The 20,505-nt window shown below is 45.2% G+C and overlaps 1 protein-coding gene across 2 annotated transcripts in view; it reads right to left on the reverse strand.

Annotated features, from left to right (window-relative positions):
- Positions 1-20,505, reverse strand: part of NR6A1 (nuclear receptor subfamily 6 group A member 1) — a 101,046-nt gene that overhangs the window by 35,082 nt on the left and 45,459 nt on the right. The window lies entirely within an intron of this gene.

Raw genomic sequence — 20,505 nt, forward strand, 5'->3', positions numbered from 1 at the left:
CCTGTTCCAGCATCCCCCTCGGCCATGCCCAACACCAGCACTCTGGAGGAAAGCCGAAGAAACTGCCGCACGATCCATTTTCTATCCTCTGAGGCTGCTTAGCACAGGCTTGCTTTAGAAAAGTGATTTCAGCATCAGTTTGTATTGTTGTCATCAACCTCACAAAAGCTGACTTGAAGATTAGTACCCAGACTAATACAGAAAACAAACCTGGCTCTAGAAAAAAATACACCTGCTGAGCCGCGCTGGGAAATCGGGGTTTCTGCCTTCTGCCTGCAGGTACACTCTGCAATCAGCTTTCGAAGTGCCACAGTAGCATTTTGAAGTTGGGATGGAGTGGGGAAAAAACGAACCACTGCACGAAATACAGTAACAGATGAGGAAACAAAAGTAGGTGTGCCGTCAGCGGGCACAAGGGCTCTCTGAGTCCCCGTGAGAGCACGTCCCACGGGAGGAGTGGTGCGGTCGATGCTGATGGGGACGCGTGAGCTGTGCAGCCCAGTTCTGGTCGCCCGAACCACGTGGTGGTCTAAGGACAGCGGTGAGTGCGGGGAGACAATGAACAGGGTAGGATTGGTGCACAGGCAGCTGGTGATGGACAAGTGCAAAGGTCACCCAAATGATCAGAACTTAACAGTATGATCTGCACCGGCTTGTCAGTGAGCTGACATTCACCTTCCTAATGGAAACAGTTTCAGCAGTGCTATTGCTAGAATGGAGTTAAAGTCACACAGGCCATAGCTCCAACAAGAAAACCTGCACTATAATGAAAAACACTACATGGGACATTGGGTGTTTTGTCTTTTTCCAATTTCTCTCTCACCTAATTAAAAAATCCATGCTGCTCAACCTCCTCAAGGCAGATCATCTCCGCCTCTAAACTTGGTGGCTCTGCAAACTTTCATAACAATAAATCTGTGGCTGATTTAGCTGCCTGCCTCAAAACAGGTACTACCATGGCAGCACTGGTAACGGTGAGCTCTCCATCAGATACAGCCGTGTGTTTCTCTGCACCAGTGAATGTTTTCATGAATCTCTTCTGCTCCTTCATCCTCCTCCTGGGATGAACTCAACCTTGGATATTGCACAGTTCATGTCTCCTTAGTGCTGCAAACATGGGATACCCGATAAGCTGTCCCAGTGGTCAGCTGGGTTTGACCAAGCCCAAAACAACGCTCACCACACCGAGGCATTTAAGGGAATGGCCAAAAATGTTTCTGCCAATGCCCAGTTCCACCTGTCCTCCAGATGTCTACGCTGACTCCGTTCAAAAGCCATAGTCTGCTTCTGTTCCTCATCCTGAGGACCGCAGGGCTCAACCATGCTCTGAGAAATGGCTGACTTAAAATAAACAAGGCACAGAGGCAACAAAAGAGGTCATATTTCACTCGATCCCAAGCCTGAAATTTTATTGCTTTCTGGTGACATCCAGCAATGCAAATAACCCCATGTGCACGCAAGAGCAAGGCTCAGCAGCATCCTCCTGGCAGTCCGGGCACCCTGCTCCAGCTCACCCCGCGTGCGCAGGGGGGTTCAACCCAACAGTCTGGGAGGTCCCTGCCAAACCCAGCCCTTCTGTGATTCTGTCTATCCATAATCCCGCTTTTAACCCATCATTTCTGTAGGAGCAGGTGCATAATGCAGGAGCAAGCTGTCGCAAACCAGTCCTTCACTGGGCCATGTCTCCAGTTTGCTTATGCTGTAAATCTGTAAAGTTGCTGTGTCGGTCCTTGACATGCTCTTCGGATTGACCTCTCTTTTTTTACTTTGGAGGTTACCAAAGCAGGCCCGCGCGAGGAGCCTGCTACCCTGCCTTCGCAGCGCATGGCCAAGGTAAGCCATCCCCTGGCCGCACTGTTTACACAGCTGTTTGCAATTGTGCCTGCTCCCAAATCTCTGCATTCTTCGTCCCATGCGAGCACTCCGCTCGCTCCCGGCGTCCCTCGGAGAAGTGTGACCAGAATGCAGAGTGCTTATTTTGTAACACCCCAGTGTGATGTGGACACAGTGCTCTGAAATAAAGCAACTTAATCTCAGGATAACGCACCGACACAAAGTTGCTCACACAACTGCTGTTGGGACTCAAAACAGAGATACACCAACCCCCCACCCCCGCTAATTCAGAAACAACTGCAATTGTAGACAAAACCTGGCTGGGAAAATGGATAATTGGCCAAACAATCCCCAAATTACTCAGAACTCACTTACATTAAATACATGTCACAGTTTGTCCATAATAAATCCTCAAGGGCAGAAAATAATTACAGAGATCTGGAACTGGTCTGTAAAATGAGGGGCCAAACTAGGAATCAGCAGAGGGCAGGGAAAGAGACAAGGAAGATTAATTCCGTTGTCTGAACCAAACAGCCTTAAAGCAAGCCTGGTAAAAGGAAAAATAAAGTGGCTGGTTCTGATTTTAGCCTGAATCAGCCAATTCCCACCCCAAACAGAAAAAGCTAGTGCTACTGTAACTGACATCTAAAATTTTAGAATAACACCAGTTCATAACAGTAAAAGCCAAAACCACTGCCAAAAACTGGACAAGTGACACCGCTGCCTGCCTAACAGATTTATTGTCTTGATGTTATGGCCATAAGGGACGGGCATGGGAAGCAAGAGGAAGACACAGGAAGATCTCCAGGGTGTGCTGAGCATTGGCTCATCCCGCTACCAATGGGGTCACTTGTCTGCAAGCGAGGACAGGAAAAACACTGAGTTTTGCTGCAATTTGCCCACAGTGAACTGTGATGCCCGGCAAACCAGCCAGAAGACAGTGGAGAAGATGACAGGTTATAAATGTGGCAGTAGAGAAGGAAAATACGGATAAGAGTTGTGCAACGCTTTAAAAGGCATCCTGTACAGATGCAGGCGTGCTTTGAGAGCTTTTTCGTAAGAATATTTTCCCTATTTGCTTTTGGGAGCACGGGTGTTTTGCCCGGGCTGCCTGCGGGAAGTGACTCTGCGGGCAGGAGCAGAGCAGGCACTGCCGGGCACTGCCCCGCTCCCTGGGAGCTCCCTGCACGCGTACCGTGAGACCACGATTCCAGAGAGAAGGAATTCCCAAAAGATGTGACTTTTTCAGAAATGTAGAGCCTAACTGGAGTCACGAGGCAGCGCTGAAATGGGTCAGACACTGCCAGACCAGGACAGCGGAGGTCTTCCAGGACACGGTCTGCAGGCACCGTCACTTGCCACAGCCGATCCCTAAAAACCTTCATGACAAAACCCAAATTTGGGCAGAGCAGGGCTGGCAGAGCTGGCGGCCCCAGGACAGGGGCAGCCCTTCCTCGTGCTCTCGCCCTCCCACCCACAGTCACCGTTTCATAATTCTCTGGGCTCCAGCCAGGCTTTGCCCATTTTCATGACAATCGGGGCTCTGTTGTGTCAACGCAGTTTGAGACATCGGCCCCTTTGTGGCACGAACAAAGTCTGGGCTGTGGATAACAAAACCGAGCACATCTCGGCACTGAAGGCAACTAAACCAAGAGCTGCCTCCACATAACTGAGCTTGCCACAGAGCAAACTAAAATACTAAAGTGGATTTGATTTCAAGCAACAAATAGCACATAAGGAAATGCCAGACTCCTGGCTTTGTTTTTATTTTACTAACAAACGGTGCCACTGGCAGCATCTCCATTTTGCAGCACCGATGCTCCTGAGCCCGTGCGGTTCGGCAGGCACAGGAACAGCCCTGCGCACGTGGGAGCCTCAGCCGGGGAACGACACCCAGCGCCCGCGCACCAGAACCAAGCTGGTTTGCAAATGTAGCCGAATAAATGTTATAAACTCAGATTAAAGCATCTCAGCAGCCTCAGTACGGTGGACGTTACCACTTTCAGCCATTGCAGTGAAAGAACTGGTTCCAAGTAAACACAGCACATGCTTTCCCCAAAAACTCTGTCCCCCTCACTCTATGTATACAGGTATTTCAGAGAAAATTAAAAAATTAAAATAAAATTGTTTAGAGAAGCTATGGAAGGAACTGCAAGAAATGATAATAAACATCCACCTGACTTCTGAGAAGTCCTGTGATAATGGTTTAATAACAGATGCGGGTAATTCCTCTGCTCCCTAGCGTTAAACACACAAGGAACGTGGTGTTAATAATTCTGGTGAAGGTATTCACTTGGTGCACATAAAATTAAGCATTTTCCTCCTTCTTACTAGTTTGATAGGTCGTTGTGCAGAAGGAATCCTCCTATCAATTTCCCATTTTATCTATTTATATTTTTATTTGCTTGGCTACTGAATTTGCCATCCCAGTCTATTGAATGCCTTGCAAGAAGCATTTCATTGCATCTTGCTTGATGGGTGACAAACAGTGGAGAGCAGCTCTGTATAACAGAGGAAAAAGCAGGGGGGAGGTTAAGGGCTCCTTAGAGAGGTTGCCTTCAGAGGAAAAAAGGAAAACAAATGGAATTGTAGGCATGAGAAGTATATGGTTTTACTGCCTTAGTGGGCAAGTACAAGAAAGGAGAATTGCAAAGGGAAAAGCTTTACATTTCTATGAGCAGGCAATCGAGCTCCATTCTAAACCCTTCGCAGAAAATGCTTCCCTTCTTATGAGATGACTCCATCCCATTCTGGGAGCGTGTCTCCTGTAACTCCCAGTAACCCACATCAGGTCACGTGGTGTCAGATCATTCTGGAAAATGGGGACAAGTCCTTGAGCTGGGCCCCCGTTACCAGCGATAGCCCTGCAGCACCCTGAGCACCTGCCGCTCGCCACGGTGCCTGCACAGCCAGGGCAACAGCAAGCCCAGGACTGGATCCGACCCTCGCACCCTCGTCCTGTCCTTCTGCAGTCACTTGCTTCTCCCACGGGGCCAATATTCAGGCACAGAATCCATCAAGCAAACACCGGGTGCAGCGGTGGGGCTTCGTCCTGGCGTATCCCACCTACAGAAACAGCGCACCCCATCACACCAGCGTGTGCACAAATGAGCAGAAATCTCATCCAAACCTGAGATGGGTCCGTGCCTGGGCAGACAATGCAGATGTTTAGTGGGATGTAGGAATGGAGGAGAGGCATGTAGGTCAGAAGGCAGAGAGCATCTCCCGGATTTGAAGAGGCAGGAAAAGTTTTGTGCATTTAAGCGGTAAACTGAAAAGCCAAAAGATTATTTTATGCCTGACCTACATAAACTGCAATCATACAGCTACACTGGTCTGCTGCAGTTGCTGGTATTTTTAGTAATAACAGCAACAGACCAAGAGTTTGTTATTATAACTATTGTTATTCTAGTTGTGAGCATCATTTCTAAATAGGCAGCCTGATGGATGAGCAGCAATCGTTGATATCCCCAGGAAAAGAACAAAAATCAGCGAGAGGACATTTCCTCAAATTTCAGGTCAGATAGCAAAACAAAGAGGAAAAAACCTTCAGAACTAAAGCTGCAGATTCTGTACCTGCATCAAACACATTGTCACGGCTGCAGTTGCTCATTAGCTGGTTTAGATCATTAGGAGCACGGGGCAAATCCTGTTTGTGAACTAACGGACTGCACATCGGTGGGGCTCGGCAGAGGGGACGGGGAGGTGGCAGAGCACAGGAACCAGCGCCGAGAGGAGAACCCGAAGGCGCGGGTGACGGGAAAGCAACGCTGAGCGAGGCCGCCAGCATCCCTGAGCATCCCTGGCCCTAAGCAGGGCCCCCTCCGCCAAAGGCGAACGCACGCGTTCTACGGAAAGAGAGGAAACGTCGACAGCGGGGTTTACACCAAGTTTAAGACACGCAGTACCCCGAAGCCCGAGCGTGCCCCCAGGTGCGATGGGGTCCCCGGCCTCCCCCCCCCCGAGATCCCCTCCCTGCTCCCGGCCGCGCTCCTCCACCGCGCTCCGTCCCCTGGGAGCGGAGCGGGGGGGCTGAGCGGGACGCGGGTTCCCAGGCTGCCGGCTGGACAGGAGGGGGCAGCATCCGACAGACGGACCGGCCCCGCCGCCGGCTGCTGCCGGGGGCGGTGGGGGGTACCCCCAGGAGCACGGCGGGCCCGACCTCGTAGCGCAGGCAGTGGTACGGCAGATCTGCAATGTGCCGCCTCAGCCGCACCGTGAAGCTGAGTGCTGTGTAGCTGTAAAGCGAGATTTTAAAATCAGCTTTTAGTGTCCTCGGGAGCAGAAGCCGATCAGCTCTGGTCCACGCCTCGGCCGCCCGCGCCGCCGTCAGACCGGGGCTCTGCGATGCTCTCACCTTCCCTGGATGCTCCACAGGTGACCGAGACAGAAACGAGTCCCACTAGCCGGCTGGTTGGCCCTTCGGGTTTATTTTTACTGCAGTTAGCTTTTCTGCTATTAGGAGCAGCTATTCAATAGGTCTTTTTTTGCCAGTCGTCTTTGAGTATGACATTTAACTTGCTGAAGTTTGCAATACTCTTTTCAGGAAAAGCTGAACAGACATGTCCTTCCAGAATTTACAAGGGAGGAACTGTCTGGTATACCCTGACGATACCCACAGACTTCCCTTTTGTCCCCAGGTAACTGGCCAAGAATACGTCCATTCAGAAAACAGCATATTCCACTGAAAAAAAGAACATCACCAGAACTCCCAGCTTCTGTAAGAACCTCTGCCAACACCTCCTCAGCTTGAAGACTGAATGATTTACCACCTTTAACATATCTCACCTTAACCACCTATAAACCACAATTGCTTCTTGAGATGATGTCAAGTTTAAATGAAATTGCAAAATGTCGAAATCTATGGAAAATGTACTTATTAGAAATGCAAGGATGATTAAGGAAAGAAAAGATGACACTGGACAATGGGCCAGGAAAAATTCCCATACTCAAAAAAAACTAGTGTAAATTCAACTTCCTTCCTAGAGGGACTCCAAGCAGTGAAGTAAAGACACCCAGCACAGCAGAGGCAGCACAGTGATATACCTGGCACTGTTTTACAGGAGTGAGGGGTCAATGCCAAGCCTAGCTGCCTATGAGCATGATTTTTCATGGGCTCTGAATCCCCTTTCGTTGTCTAGCCGTAATGTGAAGCACCCAGCTCAAAGCTTCATCGGTGGCTCCTTAAGAAAGACACTTCAATCATTTTAAGTTTCTGCTCTTGCAGATGTTGGGGAAATGTTCCCATAAACTGCATAGGTTGTTCTGCCTGCAAAGTCGAATCCTTACGTGTACAGCAGGTAGTGTGATTTCAGCATGACACCACAGAGGAGGACAGTGTTCGGGAAATTAAATCTTTGTATTCTGTCCAGTCCTTTGGAGCAGTCTGGAAATCCAGGGCACTTCTGCATTGCTACCTCCTCCTACTAATACTGCTCTCACTTTTCAATAGGGCAAGAGCTGGGTCCTGAAAAAGTAACTGTTACATCCCCGTCTTCCTTCTGATAAATCTGCCCCTAGTCCTTTCCTTCTGATAAACTAGATGCTCCATTTTCACGTCATCTCGACCAGCAGCTCCTAGGCCCCAGATACCACCCACCCCACATAGCACAAGGTCCCAAATTAAGATGTACGTGACTGCAAATAAGAGCTAATTTTACTAGACTAACACCAGGGAAAAAAAAAATCTTCCATCCTCCTCTCTGTGAAGCTACACAGGGCAAACTATTCACATGCTTATTACTGACAGATAGCGAGGCTGCCACAGAGCGGGGACTGCTTCTCTGGGTGTAAAGACTGAATCAAACATGCAGTATTTAAGACAATTAGGTTTTCAAAGAAACTACACTAAACATTTCTTTCATGTGTAATCAAATTATGTTAAAGCAAACCTCACATTTAAACCATTCCATTGGTCAGCTCCTATTTGTTTTCCCTGCACCCTCATTTTTGCTCCAGATCTGTCACATTACATTAACACCTTTCCTACTCACTGCCTACAGAAATAACAGCCTTCGACATGCCTGCACAATCCATTTGTCCTGCTCTAATTACTTTTTGACATAGCCTCTTTTGCTGTTATCTTGCCTTTTCTGACCTCTGTCTGTATTAAAGCCATTTAAAACAATCTTTAAACTCGGTATCTATTGTGATGTGTCTTACGTGATACTACTGGAGTATCAGGCAGCAACATTTTGTAAATCAAATATTTAAATCTATGGTAATAGGATAATGTACTTGAGGAGGAAAGCTACCACATATTGGTAACAGCTACAGCTGGCTGTTCATAACATGAATCCCCAGGACTGGAACACATTTTCAGGATGAAATTCCTGTAGTCATAAAACTGCTCTACATAACTAGGTAGCTCAAAGATAAACAGGGTCTTCTGTGTACTAAGGAATTTCCCTTAATTTCACAAATGGGCAGGAAAGAAGGAGAAACTGAGAAAAGTGGTCATCTTGCACAAAAAGAGCCCCAACAGCCACCAAACAAATTGAGTAGACAGGAAGAGGACTAAGCAGGGTGCACCAACAATGGCAGTTCAGAAGGAAGCATGACAAATCACACTCTCCTCCAAACCCAGAGAAGAAACCAAGAATGTCTAATCCCAATATCCCTCTGTTTTCATCAAGCCCATTCAAAAAATGTGCCCTCATTTTCTTTTGTGGCTGATTCACAGAAGATGAGCCTCTAATTACCAGCTACTTCCCTGGTTCAGCAGCAGAGGATCTGCTCTGTGCCAAGTGTCTGCTTCGAAGTCAAGAACTTACTCCACATGGTGGAACTAATTTTTTGGATATCAAGTTGATCCCTCTGTACATATGTCTCACAATACAGTCTAACTACATCTTCACACGCTATCTTCCACATGATCCAGCCTCATGCTAACTTAATTGGTAGCCAGTCAATATTTTACTCACATTAGAAGATACTTCACAAGCCTACATTTGCTCTGGTTCATTTACAGGGTAATTATCCAGTTCACACGAAGTCTGGTCTTCTATATACAACCAGTACAGATACAAGCACAGCTCTGCTGGGAAAGCATAGCTCTATATTTTGTCTTCCAGATGACAGCACTATAAAACCGACGGGGGACAAAACCAGAGTCAATTAAAATACATTAAATGTAATGTAACAATGCTATGTTTTGTCATAGCTATCCAAGAGATTTTATTTCTTTGAATTAACTGTAACTTTGTCCTCAGGACATTAAGAGCCCATGAATGTTGTGGAAAGCTCTTCCCACAACACTCCCCTACACACATTTTTATTTTCCCCTTTTTCTTTCCTGTCAGCAGCCCTGACCACAGAAGCCTGTTTCATTTAGGCATCTAAACATAGAAGGGGCCCGTGGATCCAGGACCAGACCAGTCTGCTACTGCTCTGCTCATAACATCCCTTTTTGTGGAGCTCTTGAATTCTTACGTGCCGCTCGATGACACCATCAGTGGAAGTGGCAGGACGGAGTGGAGATGAGCAGAATTAACAGCTCTGCCTTTGTGTGCTCGTGGTGACGGGAGGGCAGAGGGTGGGCACAGACCACGGACTCCAGGCTTTATTTCTGCAAGATTCAGAAATGCATTCTTGCTGGAATCATTTTTTTGGTTTGTAAAGTGATTATTTTCTTCCTTCCTCATTTTTTCACATCTATTTCTCAACTTTTTTTTAATACAGCTGTTTGAGCAGACCTGGGATGTCCATTATCCAAACAATAATAACTACTAATTATCGTGACCTCACTCACATTTGTATTAATAGTGTATCTAAAATCAATGTACTGTTCCTGTGGTGCTTCCATAAAGAAGGTAACCTAAACATGAACAGGGCTGTGCTGCATCAGACTACACCAGCTCCCTGCAAGCCCCGACCTGGTCTCAGACAGCGGCCAGAGCAGATGCAGAGTAAACAACAAATTACAAATAATAAAATTAACCCTTCTCACTTTTAAACTTTTTTTTTCTTAAGTAAAATATACATTTATTTTAGAGAAAGACATTTAATTCTCTATTTAAAATAATTCTCCATGTCCAAATCCTTTCAGACCCCCACCAGCACTCTCCCACATCCTCTGAAATGCAGTGCTAGCAGTAAAGCTAAATGGCTTCTCTTTATGCAGCTCGTCACCATCAAGAGGGTTTCTTGGCCTTTACATTTCTTCTCAAAACAGCCACAGATGTCTTGAGGGCATTTGTGAATTCAGGGTGCATAAAAGTGGTTTATATTTTTAATTTGTCCTTTTTAATCATAATCCGACACCACACCCTGAATTCCCCAACAAGTTCCACTACCAACAGCATTCTTCCATTATCATTCACTTTTTTATTTTGTTTTTTTATATGTCTGTGATTCACTTCTGAAGATGGTTGTAACGTCACTACTGCACCATAGCATTCAGTATTATGGCCTGGAAGCTCCAACCAGGTCTGCTGCAGTAGAAGCTGCACAAACAGAAGAAACGGGCAGTAGCTACAGCTTAAAGGCAACAAGTAGTATAAAATGTGCTTGGACAAATTCATGTACTTGCAATTTGTAAATACAAGTTATCCAGCAAATTGTGTCTAGAGCATCCATGGTTAATTGGCTGATTCCTTACAGTCTAGGCAGAGCTTATCTTGAGAGGAGAACTCTGTGCATTTTACGCCTACCCAGGTACCAATTTACACACCCCTGGATCCTGCTGGAAACTGATGAATGGATTGCCAGGGGACTAGATTCCAGAGGTAAGAAATGAAACCATCCTAAATGAAGTACCCTCAAAGAGGTAGAGATGCTCACAGAGAGCTGTAGCTGCTTTGCCATTGATTTCAAACAGAAAGAAACCAGCCTGAGACCGGCATTTGCCGTCAGGTTCTGCAGAATTCAGGACAAGGTCCATAAAGGCTCAGCCAACTTTTCAAAGTCCTACATTTTCTTCCACCAGATGCCAAAATGACGTGGAAACCATCTTGAACTGGAAAAGCAGGAGTCTGAGATGATACTGTGTTGGACCACAGCTGATGGAATGGCTTTTCGGTAATATTGAGCTTGCATGACATCTAATAGCAGGAGCAGGTTAATGCCTAAGTTAATTACTGAAACAGTGTGTGTATATACAGGACCAAAAGCAACAGACCACCAGACCTGGAACCAAGACTGTAGAAATTTCCGACTTTCATGCCTTGCAAGTGAAGAGGCTCCAAGTTCCTCTGCACAGCTGGCAAAGAACAGCATCTCTTCCAGCAGCCGGCTCAAAAGCAGCTGCCCAGCAGAAGTCAGGGACCTTAATTCCTTGTGCAGGAGCCTCATGTACAGAGGATACCCAAGTTAGGACAGTGATTACTACTTAACAGATGCCTCTCAATTTCCTACCAAAGGAATCCACCTTTCTCCATGACTGCCTGGGGACAACGGCCCCTGAATTAGGGGGGTTGATTTCTCCTCATTAAGCGTGTCCTGAGCTGCACTCTGCTGGAACGACTGTCCTCTTTATGGCTGCAAACTCAAGAAAAACACTAAAACTTCATGGAACCCACCGCTGCTACCCTGGTTTTACTGGCTTTGCTCTGTTGGGAATGTGAAAATGGCAGATTACCTAAAACAAACAAACTCTCCCCGTTCCTCTCAGGGGGCTGCGGAGCGGGTGCACCCGCGGCACAGCTGCGGCAGCGTGTCTGTGTGTGCTGCTGCAGGACAGACAGACAAAACTGCCCTTCTGCGGCTGCCTTCCGCTTTGCCAGCTGAAATCCAGCCGGCCTCACTGGCTGCCAATGATTTCCATAAATACTCCCACAATGCAGCACACCCGGGTTTAGCCGGAGGGATCCTCTCCAACGCGAGGTGCTGTAAGAAATGTGAGATGATTTTAGAGGAAACATGTAAGGTTCGGATTTGAAATTGAAATGATCTGCCCCAACAACAGTTCCTGGATTTCAGCATTAAATTTTTGAAATTCCAACCGTATTATATTTTTATGTTGCTTATTTAAGATAAGCCTACTCATTTTTTAAAAGTTAAAAATTAAAATCTGCATTAGTCTTTTTATTGTGTATCTTGAAAACAAGGCAAACAAAAAACTCCCACTGCTTACCACCAGTCATCTTATCAGCAGAAAATACGGGGCTATTTGTGCTGTGTTGTGATGACTTTGCAGCACACGTACTACAGAAAACAGTCTTTGCTACTCACAAGAGACACTTTCTAAACGTTCAGATTCACATATCTGAGCACAGGAAGGGTGGCATGCCATGTCTTAGAACAGGCTAAATCACATCTAGCAAGTTTCTACCTCAAATTTAGCAAAATATGCTTGCACTACATTTATATGAGCAAATGCAGGATGTTAGATAAAGGCCGCACTGGAATTAAAACACAGTCAATATTTGGTTAAATCAAGAATTAGGCTTATTTCTATAGATACGAATGCCACTTAACAAAACAGAATATAAATACCCACAGGGCAGAGACCCTCTTATTTAAAGCAAAAAAGACATCCATCTTTTTCTGTGTGAATTGTCATCCAGATATAAGTCTTGCTGAAACCTATTTACGTTATTGCTTATCATTTTTGTAACAAAATATAAACATTTTCCTTACGCCCTCAGACAGCAATCACAAAGGAATCCCTACACCCACGCCTTAATATATACTATCGTGTAGACTATAAAATACTCTGATCTAGCCTCATCCACCCACTAAATTGCTCCAAACTTTTCCTTGCACATACGATCTGAAAGTCCAGGGAGAAGCTGCTTTATGCAATGGCAATATAGCGAGTGCAGGGTGACAGTCTAACATGGTGTCCTGCTGAGATCCAAGAATAGCAATGCCTTAAAAGGCAGCGATGTTGAGATCACAAGGAAAAGAGAATTAGGGCACAGCTGTGGAGTTCTGTAGGCTAAAACATAGACTCAATATGTCAGAGAAAATTAAATCACAGGGCTACATGTAATTTCTAGTCTCATTTATAACTTAGCTGTAGCTGTGCAGAATTTGTACTTGGATCATACATGTGAGCTGTTATGTTTCTGCACAGAAATAAAAACTGGAATTAATTTTAAAAGAAAAAACAAAGGATTTATATGATAATAATGCAAACACCTATGTTTCGAACAACGTTTACATGCTATTGCGGCTCAAACACAATTTTATAGCCAGTCTTCCACTCAACTCTTCAGGACATACAGAAAAGCTACAGCACCACTCATGAAAGAAGCAGAGCTCACAGCTTTACCTGCAGTACTAAACAAAGAAAAAGTAAACCAACACATTAGCAAGCTAAACATATCTGAAAAATGCCTGTGTTTTCTTATGGTTGTCAGATAGGGGAAAGAGACCCTCAAAAATGAAGGTAACAAAACTGATTACAAACTTTTGCATAGGCTTTTTCCCCCCTGACGAAGCGATGTTCTTAGATTTTTCAGAACAGTATCTACATATAAATTTGCTAGTATTTCTTTATACTCAAAGTCCAGTAGTAGCTTCTCCTCTAAAAGCATTCAATATCCACAGAATACAGTCCATTATCCTCTGCCAATATCTACTGTTGCAATCTGTGTCCAACTAATTAATTTTGCGGGATGCCAGGATCCGTAACCATCGGCATGAGAGCTGTGCTTTGAGCTGGGAGGTTGTGAGCCTTCTCCAGTGTCTTCTCCCCAGCTCCAGACAAAACTCTGCAAGCCACCACCACAGAGATAACTACACAGAGCTGTTAGACGGTAGGAACTGTGGATTCCGTGGGACCCTGGGGATGAAAAGATGGCTGTTAGGCAGAGCAGGACTGAACTCCATCCTCACAGGGAGCAGCGGAGCAGTGCCTCAGCCAGCATAAGTGGCCGGGCTTTACCTGACAAGAAGACTTAAATTACCTCTCTAAAAGGCTCTGAAGGCCAGGGACAGATAAAAGAGAAGATGGAGGAGAAAAAGAAGCTGGCAACAAGGCAGCAAGAGACTGATTGGGATGAGGCATATAAGGCAAGCTTTCCTAAATAACCGGTACTTGAGCACTAACGTGATACAGAACAGCAAGAAAACAGAGGTAGGAAGCTGTACATAATTACGACTTTGTTTAGCTAAGTATATTTCCTGTGGAGCTTACAAAGCACGACTGCATGCAAAGCATGCAGATTTGTTGATATCAGCTATCCTTTGTCCCTAAAGAGGTAAATTATACATCTGATTTGTATACAAAGTTGAAAAACCGTTGAAGGTTACGCTTGAGCTGCAGGCAGAGCTGTGGACCAACGACCTAAAGGAGCCAATTCCTATGAATTCCTATGAAGGGATAATATACAGAGAGATTTTACAAAGGGTAGAGTTCAGCAGCCAACAGACGGGGAGAAGCTAAGACAGCCCAGCAAGGGACCTGCACGGGCAGTCCCGCGAGTGTCCAGACAGGGGACGGTGTTCAGTGGGATGTGACCTGTCGATCCATCTCCCGCTGCTGGAGTTCCAGAGCACTGCACACGTGGCATTGCTTGGAAAAAGGAGGAACGCGCCATTGTAGCCATCACATGGGGAATGAGATAGCCAACAGCACAGGGGATAAGCAGAAGTAGTGTGTGAATTCAGTTTGCAGCGATGAAGGTGCGAAGGCTATTCTGGAAACTGCCAATACCGGGAAGGGTTAATAAGGCAGTCCTCGAGCACAGGTACTGCACACAGGGGTACACGTGCACACCGCAATTTAATTAATAGAGAAAATGCCAAACGGTTGAGATGAATTGTTTTTCCTAAGCAGAACTATGTATTACCTACTTTAAAGCACAGCCTAGTTCATACATATGCAATGTTTTTCACCAATACCGCACGTGGTGCAGAAAACAATCCCGTAAATGAGGATGCAAAATGAGGTCACTAATTCCCTCAAAGCATCTTTTGAACGAAGGCTGATGGCAACCACACACATTACCACCGTCCACACTCAGGTCCTTACGGTGGGTGACCCGCTGCCCTCCTCGCGTGGTGGGAGCCGTCAGCCCTCTGCGGTGGGTTTGCGGTGCGTGGCTGCTCCCAGCGCTGCTCGCCCTGACCCACTTTCCTGCAGTATTTCTGCGTAGCGACAGAGGTCCTAGCAGGACAAGTGTCACCTCCCAGCCCACGGGATTCTCCATTTCCTACTGCTTCGACTGGAAGAATGTGTTCAGCACTTCCATGCAGGCACGCACAAACATGGCATTACACGTAAATGTATGTAAAACGCATAAATCCCAGGAAGAGAGGGAATTAGAACAACAACAAAAAATCCTATTCTCATTTGCAGACTATTCCTCCAAAGTAGATACAGGGCTGTGAGAGCAGCTGAATGAATATCCATCCGATGGATCCTCCTAACTGCTTGGAAGAAGCCTCGCAGTTCCCTTCTGGCTAAAGCTCTTTTAAAGGGACTTGGCTCGTTTCTCTCTGGCTGGTTTGAGCATTCTTATTACCCCGAATCAACCCTGCCCTTCGACTTCAACCAAAAGAAATACTAATATACTGAACCAACCAGAAAATTATTATTCCTTCATCACACCTAGCCTAAGCTCTGACACTGTGAGGAAATGCATTTTCCCACCCCAAGCCTTACACACCTCACTTACTGTCCTATTTCCTATTCACTCAGTCCCTACAGAATTACAGTGTATTGACTGCAGATGCACTTGTAGTTCTGATGTCATCTCAAGGCTTTTTCTTTTTTTTTTTTAGGTGAAGCATCTATATTTCCTCTGTTCTGAAATTTTGCACTGAAACTATAACAAGCCAAAATCTCTTCAATGGGAAATTTCACAAACAGAGGATTATGACTTCAGCTACAGAATAAGCAGCAGGAGCAGATGGAACTCTTCAGAAACAATGATTCCATTTTCATGCAAATTTCCTTAGTAGTTAAAAAAAGACGAAGAAGAAAAAAACCACCAAGATATCAGAATGGTTTCTAAATGGAAGGTTTTTGAATGATGCTAAAAGCAAAGGGCTGGTAGCTCTCCACAATCCCAAGCATTTTAGCAGCAGCCAGGGAAAAAAAAGCATGACAAACTAAAACCAGACTCTGTACCTCCTCAGGGTTGTGATAAGAGAAATGGAAAATGGAGTGAAAGTATATTTTAGTTTTTAAATGGAAAATGGAGTGAAAGTATATTTTAGTTTTTATGACTTTCAACATCATCATCGGCTTTGTGATAATGCATACTTCAGAGCTAATTCTTATGCTCTTTAAGAGCACAGACTTCATTCATGAAGCAGCATGACAAAAATTCTTTATCCACTTGATGACTACAGAAGGTGACAGCCACCGAGAAAAAGACAGCCACAGGGACACTGTCAGAGTGCTAACCTGCAGCGTTCCTCTCTTTGAGTACAAGTGCTCCCCTGATTACAAGAATACAGACATGCATTTTTCATAGCTGAAATGTGGAAACTGAGCCAATTCTTTTGTTATTAATACTGGCAGCATACCCTAAAAAACAAATACATGCACAGAGTTAGCAGACCCCATTTCTGGCTCTTCCACTGACTTGTTACTTAATTTTGGTCTTACGCCTTCATTTTTCCCTCTTGTTTACTCCTCGAGTGAGAGAATTCAAGCTACTCCCTAACTCTCAATGTTGTGAGGATAACTGACTATGCATAACACGTAGTGTAAACTGTCTCTGTGCCAAACTATAGCATAAAACACTACGCTGTTTTGAGACAGAATACATTTTAACTGTAGTAAATGGGAATACTTTGGAAGGCACATGTAATTCCACTTTTAAAGGCTACTTTTTTTAACCGAGATTTTAAAGCAGAGAGGAAACTACATGCACAGAAAAGCAAGAATGAAATCCATTGCTGTTTGTCACTGCTTCCCCCCTGCACGATGAACCAGGGGAAATGCTGCAGCCAAGCCTCTTCCCGCGCAGCGTCCGGATGCCAGCAGTGAGCTGCTGCCACCAGACAGCCGGGCAGCTCCGGCCCCGGCGCCCGAGGAGCGGCCAGCTGCGGACAAGGCTAACGGGGACAATTCCTTCCGATTACCCGCTCCAAATCCAAGCGTCCTTCCTGACATGGTCCTTCCATGATGCTGCTCCTGAAGTTTTCATAAACAGTGAGTCTTCATAAATTTCTGTCAGTTCTGTCAAACAATTTCTATCATCTGCCTCAGTTTTTCTTCTTCCTTTTTCATGCAAAAGAATAACAAGCTTAGCTTTAAATAAGACTGCAAAGTGTGTTAGAGTAGCAGCCTCTGAACCATGTGTTCAATACCAAGAATACTTCTGTTTAATCCCGTTCTACCTACACTTATCCCTTTCATCATGCCACTGGCCAAATCTTTTCACTTTGAGTTTGCTCTCAGACTGAATCTCCTTCCTTCCTCATTGAGTTAGATGGATTTAAGTAATGACAGCTACCGAAAGGACAGGGCGCATACAAAATAACTCCCCAAAATGGGCTCAACAAGGTTTATTTTCAAGCTTTTCCTTGCTTACTTCTTAGCAGAAGGATGTACAAGCAGAAACAATTTCCTCAGTTAATCCCTCTTTGACCCGAATTAACTTTTTCCAAACTATTTTCTTGAATACTTTGTTTTACAATCTTGTCTGAATAAACTCGACAATAGACAGGTTTCAATTACTCAAGGAAAGGAAGAGGAACAACAATGGGAGGGATAAGAGGATAACCCAGCTGCTCTGACCAGCGCAGTGCCACGTAGCAGGTCGGTGGAAGAGGCAAGGTTGTGTAGTGCAGGACTCCAGGCTCCTCTGTCAGAGCCAGGATCTGCTCACTCAGTCACAACGTTTTTTGGTTTTGCACAACTTAATTCACACTCTCCAGAAATGAGAGCCAAGGAAAAATAGTGGCCAGGGCCTCGTACCACACTACCAAGAGGATGGCACTTCAACTCCATACCAAACAGCAGTAACTGAGGCTTGGCACAGCCCTCAACTCCAGGAACTATTCTGTAGTGAAAAGTGCTGGCCTTTGCACTGAAGGCTGCTGTAACATTTTAATAAAATGCAATCAGTCAATGAATGGATGGTCAAATACCGTATCATCATGAATTTGTCTGAAGGCGTCTCTATCAGTTAAGCCCCTTTGCTTCCTCTTCACCCCACTGTCAAACTGCATCTCTGCTAAGAGATGACTTTCTGGTTTCTAAATATTCCTGCTGCCACATTTCTCACGTATGCTTCACCCATTAGCAAAGTTAATGTCGATGCGGATGATGACCATAGTAAGCCAGTCTTGCCCTTTTCCTGATGCCACTGCGGTGACGGGGCAGCCAGCGTCCATCAGAAGCGCAGCCAGGAAAACAATTCTTTACAAAACAGCAGAGTGTCCCAAACAGTCACAAATCCTACAGTCAGATTAACACTCCGAATTTCTCTGCAGCTACAGTAAAGGCGATATAGGGGAAGAAAAAGACAAGTATCTATCATTTAAGCCCTCACTTCTTAGCTTGCTGGGCTTTAAGGTATCAAGAGAAATGAGACACATTTGACGCAGTTGCTTGCCTGTCTGGGTCAAGCGCATTAGATCTGAGCAAACTTACTGGAAGATTCTTCCTTCCTCTTTCCCCTGTCTTGTCACAGCCTTTCTCCAGCATGGGAACTGCCAGAAAGACTCAAGAATAATTGGGAGAAGCACCAGGGAGTACCGGCATCGCCTGTCTTTTAGATGCCTTAACAGATCTCCATTGCTTTTCCCTTTTGACTTGGGTAAATTTTATGCAGCAAAATATAACACAAAGTTGATTACAGTATTGTAAAATGGCTTAAGGGTCGAAAACTGGGTCAAACCCCCACCTCCTCCTCCTCCCAGCCCCATCATAACTGACAGGGTCCTGCAGGGCCCAGCTCCTGCTTGCAGGAACGGCACGGCAGAACATCCTCGGCTGCGGTGCCCTTGCCTGGGGAACTTGTTCTCCACGACTGCTCCAGCAGTTCATTTCCCAATGGGAAATGATGTTTTCCATAGATGTAGTGAAACATGGTTCTAATTTGGTAATCGCGATGTACATCCAACTGAACAGGACCTAGTGTTTTGATAATGAGAGCAATATAATTAGGACGAGCCTCAAAATATTCAAGCAACTTAACCATTTGACAATCACCTCTGACATGGGAGGCAGAAGGAGGTTTCTGGAGATTGGCAAACGATTATGTTTATACACTGTGACAAAACACTGTTTCTTTTTCTAGATGCTAACATTTCATATTTGAGGATTTTTATATTATTTCTGCAAACCTTAGAACTGGTTTACCAGAGGACTTCTGACTCTTAGTTAGTAAAGTTTTAAAATTATCACAATCTTGTATTAGGCAGACAGCACTAAGTAACTGATAATTCAGGATTTCTAATGTACCAAGAGCGCTAGGCTGGAATCCAATCTAGGCTATAGACCTAAATGTAAAAACATTTATATTGAAAACAATACAATTTCCCCCACGTGTTTGTTTTTTTTAAAGCAAGTCTTAAGAATAAAGCATTAGCAGAAAACAGAAGGATATTATATTAAAAGATTTCATTACTTGGGCACCATACGGGGCCTGGGAAGTACAGTAGGTCCATGAAGCCATGCACAGGAGTCTGTAAAAGCTCCTAGAGTTCAGTAGCCGTTCAGATGGCTTGTAAAGACCATACTGCAGACACTCTTACAGGTTTTTTTTTTTCATAAATAGGATCAAAGATACTGTATGCTTTTCAGCCAGTGCGACCCATAACTGACCGCTCAGAAGCACATTCATACCCCAATATGCACAAGAACACGTATTTTAACAATAGTATCAACTATGTTTTAGAAGAATCATCAAGTGACTCAAGAAGTGAAAGATAATCTTTGAAAGAGGAGACAGAAAGGAAGCTGTCTAGAAACTGGAGAAGTTACTAGAATGGTTATTGTGGGCAGAACGGACAGCAGATAGGAGCTATCTCCTTCACACTCATGACAAGGAGGTGGGAACCTCTTCATCCACATCAATAGCAGCTGCGTGACACTGATACGAGCCTGGGTCACCATTCAAGCAGCGTATTAACCTTTTTCTTTTTTTCTTCAAATTGCTTCCTTTTGGATGAGTTCCGTGTAACTGTCATTTGTTTTTTCATTTCATTTTCATTTTCCATTTACGCATTCATCACCCTTGAGAGTGAATTCTATAGAAATCCATGTCAAGAATGCCCAAACGGGACCTCTGACCCACCCCTCCCCTCCTCTGTGTCCCGGGGCGGGCTCCTAATGCCAACATCATGACACGTCCGAAAATGCTCAGCAAACCCAAGTTCTACTAGACCAACAAAAGGGCATGAACCGCGTTACTGCTGCAGCACCTTCCCTTCCATCAGTCACCTGTGGCTTCACCAGTGCGTGCTCGCTGCCTCGGGGAGCTGCCAAAGCAGAGGAATCCAGAATCATCAGAGGTTACCATAGTCATTATGAAAAGCATTTTAACAGCACCGAAACACAGAGAGAGAATGGTCACGTAGTGTTAGAGAAAGAGAACCTTTCCTACGGTGCGTGTTTCACCTATGGGATCGTAGGTTGGAAGGGACCTCAGGAATCATCTAGTCCAATCTCTACTCCAAGGAGGGTGTCCAGCACTTTGGTCTCCCCATGTCAAAATGTCCTCAAAGAAGAAAGAAAGGTCAAGGACTGAAAACAAGCAGAGAAAGAAGACTAAAAAGACTGGAAAAGAATGAGAACAGAAAGTGGAACGAGTACATTAACTT

Source organism: Buteo buteo, chromosome 23 (genome assembly GCF_964188355.1).
Source record: "Buteo buteo chromosome 23, bButBut1.hap1.1, whole genome shotgun sequence".
Taxonomy (NCBI): domain Eukaryota; kingdom Metazoa; phylum Chordata; class Aves; order Accipitriformes; family Accipitridae; genus Buteo; species Buteo buteo.